Raw genomic sequence first — 8,970 nt, forward strand, 5'->3', positions numbered from 1 at the left:
AGCATATACTTTATATCAAATTTATTAATTAGAATTCAGAATCTACTCATAAATTAGGGTAAAAAATTAGTATAGGCACATTATGTTTATCGATCGCTTGATTGTTCAGTAGGAGTAAAAAACCAGAAAGAAAAATCTAGTTTCAACATCTTATAGTTTGGGTTTTTACGTCAACGAAGAATTTTTTATTTTTATCACTAGTGCTCTTCGTTAAAAAGATGTTGCTAAAAGATGTTTTTTTTATCCTGAGATGTTATTGACGAATCAACAACCAACCCCTTTTTTTTACTACTTCCGTGCTTTGATCGTTATACATTAAGTTTCTTTGGGTTTCTTTCTGTCTCGAAATGCAAAGTTTGATTTTCACAAATCTTGCGCAGAGGAGGAGAAGGTTGAGGAAGTGCTTTTGTGTAAAGTTCTTAAAATTGGCCACAAGTTAAGTAATTTGGAGGAAAAAAATAGATATAACTTAAATAGTATGGTGAAAACTGACAACCATATTAAGTTAGGAGAGAAAACATATGTAGTCACCCACAATGAAGAAGTTTTAGCCGTGTAACTCTAAATATTCATTTATCAGAAATAGCCATAAAACTATAACATTCAACTACAGAATGAAATTGGATCGAGGCTACACAACCTGTTTGGTCTAAATTGAATGGGCTATGATTCATATAATGATCGAACATTAACACTTTGGGGCCCTATTTAAATTATAGTTGAAGTTTATAAGCTTTTATAAGTTTAGCAACTTCAGAAATAACTCTCGACATACGTGATCGAAGTTAAAAAGATCCACGTCCGAAGTTTTGCTTGAAATTTGGCATATCAGTTATCGCTTGTATAAGTAGACTTACAATATACGCATCTGAAGTTTGGTTTTCCAAGGCCACTCTGATATACATACTTTGAAGTTCGACTTGTCAAAGCCAAAGTCAGAAATTATAGTATTTGAATTTCACGCATTTATGCATGAATTCAGCCATATCAATTTTACTTATAATAATTGAAAATCTACTCATATGTTTAAGCAGATAACCAGTGTATGCATATTAAATTAATTTGTTGCCTTATTGTTCAAGAACGAAGAACCCAAAAGAATGAATCAATTTCAGCATCTTCTACTAATTCGAGTTTCCGAAGAATGTCTTGTTTTTATTGAAGGCTGGGTTCTTTCTCAGATTTTTTCAATTAGTCCTCGATAAAAAAGATGTTGTTAAAAGAGATTTTTGTATCCTTAAATCTTATGGACGAATAAGCACAAAAATCATCTTTTACTACTTCTATGCTTTGATTGTTATGCCATTGAGTTCCTTTGTATTTTATTTTATTCTTGATTTAGATGCATAAAGCCTCAGTTTTTCATGCATCTAGCACAAAATTAGAGGAATAATTTATTTATTTTAAGTTCTACCCAACAACACAGTGGGGATTTAGAAAGTGGAGGAAGATGAACGTTGTTGTCTAAAGTTTTTAGTATTGGCCAGAAGTTAAATAATTTGAAAAAGGATATAACTTAAACAATATGGTGGAAACGAGTCACCCCATTAAATTAGAGAAAAGCATAATTAGTCGTTCATAATGTTGAAGTTTCAGCCATTTAGCCATGGATATCCGTTTATAAAAAATAGACATAAAAGTATAACATCCAACTACAAAATCATTCCAAATCGAATTAGTGTTCAAATTTACTATGTGAGAATTATGCTAAAACTATATGTTCATGGATGGCAAGCAAATTTTTAGATGATTCCTACTAATTCAAACGCAAATAAAAATCTAAAGTGTGAAAACATCATATCCCCAACCCGTTCCTTTTTCAATCTGCAAATGGATTGATACGAGCTAAGAAATTGAAGAACAATTATAGAAAGTAACCGAGTGTTCCTAAGGATTGAATGAGAAAATCAATCCTGAACAGATGCACTCAAGCTGGATGAGCTATGGAGATATTGAGAGTTTGTGAGAGAAGAATTAATATTGGAATTCCACTACTTGAATGAATCCTTACAACTGAAATGAAATGCAAATTATATGCTAATCAAAAAGAGCGGGAAAGTTGGTTATGCCAACTATTCAAATCCTAACAGAATTTGGGAACATGTGCTAGTCACGTGCAGTAACTAACAACCCAACTAACTTGACTAATGATGCTAGAATTTGCTTAACATTTAACTAATACATCAAAATAGGAAAGAGTAAAATTGAAGCTAAATCTGGATCATATCAATACCCCACCCTTCAAAATGATCTTTGTCCTCAAGGATCAAGGAGAAGCACTGGTGTCAAAATGGGGAAATCTTTGACTAAAAGCATGCAGTTCCTCCCAAGAATTGCCCTCAAGGGCAGCATTCAACCATTTCACCAAGACCTCAGTAATAGCTCGATCATTCTTCTTTGCCAATCTCCTATCCACAATAGCTTTAGGTGTCAACAAAATATGCCCAGACGCTAAGTGAACAACAGGCAAGGTGACAGAAGCAGTGTGAGAACTAAGCTTCTTCTTGAGCTGAGAGATATGAAATGTAGGGTGGACTTTAGTGCCAGCAGGTAGGTCCAAGGTGTAGGCCACAGACCCCACTCTAGCAATGATCTTGAATGGACCAAAGAACTTAGCAGAAAGCTTTTGAAATGAATGATCCTTAAGTGACAACTGCCTATATGGTTATAACTTGACAAAAACCCAATCATCAACATCATAGGACTTCTCAGTCCTGTGTTTGTCAGCTTGCACCTTCATCCTATTTTGAGCCTGACCTAAATGAAACTTCAACTTCCTCAAGGTTGCTTCTCTAGCCTGCAAGCTCCAATCTACCAAGTCCAGTTGAGAGTGGAAGGGAAGGTATGGGAGTAAAGGTGGTGGTTGTTGACCATACACCACCTCATAAGGTGACATCTTGATAGAGGAATGGAAAGAGGTGTTATACCACAACTCTGGCAGGGCCAGCCAGCTGGGCTAGTCCTTAGGTTTGTCAAAAGTCATGCATCTCAAGTAGCCTTCAAAGCATCTATCAACAACTTCATTCTGCCCATCTGTTTGAGGATGGTAAGCAGTTGAGGTAAGCAAGGAAACCTTCTGAAGTTTGAACAACTCCCTCTAAAACTTGTTGAGGAAGACATTGTCTCTATAAAAAACAATGGACTTAGGCAACCCATGGAGCCTGAAGACCCCATCCATGAACAACTGAGCCATATCAAAAGCAGTATAAGGGTGTTTGAAGGCCATGAAATGAGCAACTTTGCTCAACCTATCCACAACAACATAAATTACCTCCTTGCCAGCTGCTTTGGGTAATCCCTCAATAAAATCCATAGAAATATCTTGCCACACCTTCTCAGGTATAGGCAAAGGCTGCAGGAGACCAGGAGAAGCAAAATTCTCCCCTTTACACCTTTGATAAGTGTCACACTCTCTAATGAATGCATACACATCCTGCTTCATTTTATTTCAATAAAATTCCTGTTTAATTCTGTACAAGGTAGTAGTAATTCCTGAGTGTCCTCAAGTAGAGTTGTCATAGAAGAGAGAGATAAGTTTCTTGCTTAGTGTGACATCATGCCCCACCATAATCTTGCCCTTCTTGCTAAAGATTCCAGCTTGGAATTGATAGTAAGGCTTAGAAGAGGCCCCAGATTGAATCGATTGTATGAGAGAGTATAGATGAGTATCTGAGTGCCATGACAACTTAACTTCCTCAATCAGATCAGCTTAGACCCCAGAGATCTATATAGTTGAACCAATTCACCCCTCCTTGAAAGAGCATCTGCTACTAAATTCTCCTTACCCTTCTTGTACATGATGGAATAATCATAACCAAGTAATTTGACAAGCCACTTCTGTTGACTAGGGGTGGAAATTCTCTGTTCAAGTAGGCACTTAAGACTGTGATGATCAGTCTTAATAGTGAAGTGCCTACCTAATAGACAGGTCCTCAATTTCTGAACAGCAACAACCAATGCTAGTAATTCCCTCTCATAAACTGAGAGTGCCTTGTTTTTGTAGGATATGCCCTTACTATAAAAAGTAATTGGTCTTCCTTCTTGGAGCAACACAACTCCAATTCCTTCTCCATAAGCACCAGTCTCAATGGTAAACTCTTTAGAGAAATCAGCTAGAGCAAGCACAGGACCAATAGTCAAGGCTGATTTTAACTTGTCAAAAGCAGCTGACGCCTGATTCCAATGATAGTTGTCCTTCTTAAGAAGATCATTTAAAGGTTTAGCAATGGTTCCATACCCTTTAATGAATCTCCTATAGTACCTTGTCAGTCATAGGAAGCCTCTCAACCCCTTGAGATTCTTAGGTTGGGGTCAACTCATAACTGCATCAACTTTCAGCTTGTCCATTGACACTTCTCCATTTGAGATCACATGTCCCAAGTAATCAATCTTAGTGACCCCAAAATCACATTTACTTCTCTTGACAAACAAGACATTATCCTTCAAGATATTCAGAGCTTCCCTTAAATGACTCAAGTGCTCAGTCCATCCAGGACTGTATAATAAGATGTCATCAAAGAATACAAGTATAAACTTTCTAAGATGAGGATGAAAGATTTTGTTCATCAAACTTTGAAATGTAGAAGGGGCATTAGTAAGACCAAATGGCATCACTATGAATTCATAGTGGCCATGATGAGTCTTAAAGGCAGTTTTAGGAATATCATCCTCAGACATTCTAATTTGATGGTATCCAAACCTGAGATCCAGCTTAGAGAACTACCTTGCACCATGTATGTTACATCCCGTATTTTCATGCGTTGGAGAGCGTGCGAGTTAAATGACATTAGTAACGGAAACGAGGTTATCCCCCCAAGCTTATAGGTGGTTAGAGTGAGTACAGATGTATCATAAGGATTAGAAGTTAAACAAATCGAAGAAAATAAATTTTGTCAAGGTTCGAAATTTATTTGAATAAAATACGGTCCAAGCTATGATACCCCGTATTTTTGAACTAGGAAATTGGACCGTCCAATATGAGAAAATTTACTCGAGCTCGAAAGATTTGGTCACATTCTAGCGTGGAAGTCAAGAACTTGGTGTATAAAAGAATGAAGCCCCGAAATTAATTAAGACGGTAAAGTGTGACGACGATGGTTGTAAATAATATTTTATGTATGGCGAAAGAGGCTATGGACTAAAGTTCTACCACATGATTATGATAATGAGTATACGAAGTGTATTAAAAGTGATCTTTGTTTAAATAAATTGGAAGCAAGGAATTAAATAGCACGAGAAAGTAAGCAAGTTTTCATAAAAAGGAATAAAGAGACAAATGTATTGGCATGACCACGTGTATGCATTACAAGGAAACAAATAAATGACTAATGCCATATAGGGTCTGTTGGGGGATAAGTTTTAATGATAGCAATACATTTTCCTAAGTGGTGGGCCATAGGGCCCTACGTGTAAGGACAGGAGTTAATTATGTGTCCTATACTAATTTAGTCACAATTCTCTTAACAATATGTTTGCTGCACGTATACTTTTAGCAAGCAACAACAAATTTTAATTCTAAAAATAGTATCATCGTTTTATGTTGAAGAAACAACAACGTCTTCTTCATCTCAAGAAAGAAAGGAAATGTAATCCCTCTCAAGAACAGCAAACGGATTTTTTTCCGCACCGCTTTGATCTCGTTGTTTCTTTTATCGCATTGTTAAATTCGGGTTTCTTCGTAGTGAAGTAAGGTGGAAGAAGATTATTTCTTGGAATATAAGGTAAGAATTCTTCTCTACTAGATATATTTAAATTCGTCCAGGTCATAGTTAAATTGAGAGATGGGAACTACGACATTAAATGCGGGGAATCGGATAAGTCATTGAGTCAATATTGTAATTTTGGGCTGTATTGAGAGTGATCTAAAGGTGGATTTAATTCTAGTTGATATGAAATGTACTAGTATGTGTTAATTTTTATGTGATACCTTTAATTTAGTTGTGATAGAAATTTTCGAAGTGGATTATTAAGAAATTATCAAAATATTATACTTCTACACGTTAGTTCACCAGCCAAGTATTTCTTTGGAGTTTAGTTCACCATCTTTTTCTTATATATATATATATATATATATATATATATATATATATATATATATATATATATATATATATATATATATATATATATATATATTTAATTCATTAGTAGATTGTCTTGTTGAATAAATATGACCACTTCTTTATATATTACATTGTACCTATGGATATCAACTATGTAGTCTAATGGGAAATTGTGCTACAGGGGTTTATATATCATTTATTGAAGAGTTATTAGGTGGCAGTCTTTTGGATAGGAGTCACCTAATGTCAACACGTGACTTGGCCAGCTTTACAACATTTTATTTACTGATACTTCATGACTAAGTTATAGATACAAAGTTATGTTGTCGAAGTAGGTAATAGCAGAATTACATTCACATATACCAAGAAAGAGGAGAACTCACTTTGACGTGCAAAAGGACTTTCTTCATAGATTAAGTGTTGTAGTGGAGTTTTCTCAAATTTGGCATCAGATCATTGAGCTCGGACTAAAGGTTAGTTTTTATTAAGATCACGGGACGGTGATCGAAAACTATGGGTTCAATTTGTAATAATTGTATAAATAGGTTATGTGTTGTTTTGCTATGGCATGAAGATCAGTGAAAGAGTAAGGAATTAATTGTGGTGATAATCGGAGATTAATTGGAAGTTCGGATTAGACGAGTTATATAGAGGAAATGCTGCCCGATTTCCGTTAAGTTCTTAACTAACCAAAATCCTAATCAAGAAAGTATGAACTAAAGAATGGTTCCTATAAGTGATGGGTTGTAGATTTATAAGCTAGAAAGTATAGTTTACTAATAACAGTGTTACTTTCATATTAAATAGGCTAAAGGGGCGACGAAGCGAACTTGGTTACGGTTAACCTATAAAAGGTATGTAAAGCTATCCTTTCTTTCTTTTTGGCATGATCCTTATGAAACGAATAGACGATATGTATATGATTCCAAAGAAGTTCTTACTCTTAGAGTCAGTAGGATGGCTACTGTTATTGATTTCCAGAAGCTATTTTATTATATCTTGTTAAGTATACATGATTCCAGGAGTTCTATTTGGATATGGTCCACTGTGACATTCGAAAGGTATTTGATATGACTATTGTCTTGATTTTCAAACGATAGTTCGTTTTGATTATTCCATTGAGTCTCAGATATGATTTAAATTGCATATGGCTTCTCACTACTCTGCTCGTGCATGCCTCAATATATCTTTCACTGAGTCCCGGGCCAGGACATGTTTTCGTGCACAGTTTCACTGCATTGTTCACCGAGTCCCTCACTAGAGGGCCGGGACACGTTATATATGTATATGATGATATGATGATGTGATGATATGATGATATGGTGATATGATGATATGTTATGGAGGCCAGGAGGGCATATGATGACTTTATTCACCGAGTCCCTCACTAGAGGGCCGGGACACGTTATATATATGATATATGATATTGATATGCATGACTTTCACTTCATAAGGCAAGTGTATTGATGTTTTAAAAAGCCATACTCGTTTCTGGTAATCTTTGTTTCAGTTATGATCCTCTTTTACTGAATTTCATAATTTACATACTCAGTACATATTCCGTACTGACCCCCTTTCTTCGGGGGGGCTGCGTTTCATGCCCGCAGGTACAGATAGTTGGTTTGGTGACCCTTCAGCATAGGACTTCTACTCAGCTATCTTGGAGAGCTCCGTTGTTTCGGAGTTTAGACTTTCAGTACAGATCTTGTGAGATATATATGTATATGTTATCCAGGGGTACGGCGGGGCCCTGTCCCGTCATATGTTACTGTTGATATTCTTAGAGGTCTGTAGACATATGTGTGGGTTGTGTATGGGTTCTGTTCAGCTGTGTCTATACGATGTGCTGTGGTATGATGTTCGTCTATAGTGGCAGCCTTGTCGGCTTGCATATGATATTGATATGTGATGGCGGCCTTGTCGGCTTGCGTATTATTTCATGATATGATCAGTTGTGACTCCTCAGGAGACAGTGTATCTGAATATACATATATGATGAGGCTATGAACCTTCAGAGTTCTTTCGTAAAGTTCCATATTGTTCGTAGTTTCAGTTGGCTATATATGATAGGTACGTATACGGGTGTCCAGGTCGGGCACCAGTCACGGCCTACGGGGTTGGGTCGTGACAATGTAGTTCATCTAGTAGTTCCTCAATAACTGGGATGGGAAATTTATCTTTGACTGTGCTATTGTTCAACTCTCTATAATCCACACATAACCTCCAAGAACCATCCTTCTTCTTCACCATGACAATAGGTGAGGAGTAAGGGCTAGTACTAGACCTGATCACCCTAGAATCTAGCATCTCATCTACCATTTTCTCAATCTCATTCTTCCGCACAGTAGGATATCTGTTAGGCCTGATATTCACAGGTGAAGTCCCATCCTTGAGAACTATTCTATGATCATGATCTCTAGAAGGTGGAAGTGCTGTTGGAGTCTCAAACAAATAAGTGTACTGATCTAGCACATTTTCTAATTCAGATGTTTCCACCTCATCTCTATCATCTCCTTTTAGAGCAAATAGACTAGTCTCTTCATATTGACCTTCCTCTAGGAGCAGTCCCATAGAAATCATACATAACTCAGCAGGTTGAGCCAAAAGTTTATCCATCTTGTTAGTTCCAATCAGCTTCACAACAGGAGGTTGGACCCCTCTAAGTGAAACCTTCTGCCCTCTCATCTTGAACTCCATCTTCAGTTTCCTGAAGTTCCACATTATATCACCAAGAGTGATTAACCATTGAATTCCCAATACCATGTTACACCCACCAATGGGTAATATCAAAATGTCAGATTCAAAATATACCCCTTGCATCTTCCATTCTAACTTCTTGCATACATAGTGGCTCCTCACTTTGTTGCCATCAGCAATAGATACTAAGAAGGGAGCAATTGTTGTTAGT

General features: G+C 36.6%; 1 long non-coding RNA gene across 2 annotated transcripts; it reads left to right on the forward strand.

Moving 5' to 3' along the window:
* The first annotated feature begins 5,522 nt into the window (after nt 1-5,522).
* On the forward strand, nt 5,523-8,111 carry LOC132610063 (uncharacterized). 2 transcript variants are annotated; one of them, XR_009571002.1, is made up of 3 exons: nt 5,523-5,720; nt 6,870-6,916; nt 7,670-8,111. It is a non-coding gene; the product is annotated as an uncharacterized LOC132610063 (long non-coding RNA). The 2 variants fall into 2 exon arrangements; XR_009571001.1 differs by lacking the exon at nt 5,523-5,720 and adding an exon at nt 6,177-6,535.
* Nucleotides 8,112-8,970: the final 859 nt, after the last annotated feature.

This window comes from Lycium barbarum, chromosome 9, assembly GCF_019175385.1.
Source record: "Lycium barbarum isolate Lr01 chromosome 9, ASM1917538v2, whole genome shotgun sequence".
NCBI lineage: Eukaryota > Viridiplantae > Streptophyta > Magnoliopsida > Solanales > Solanaceae > Lycium > Lycium barbarum.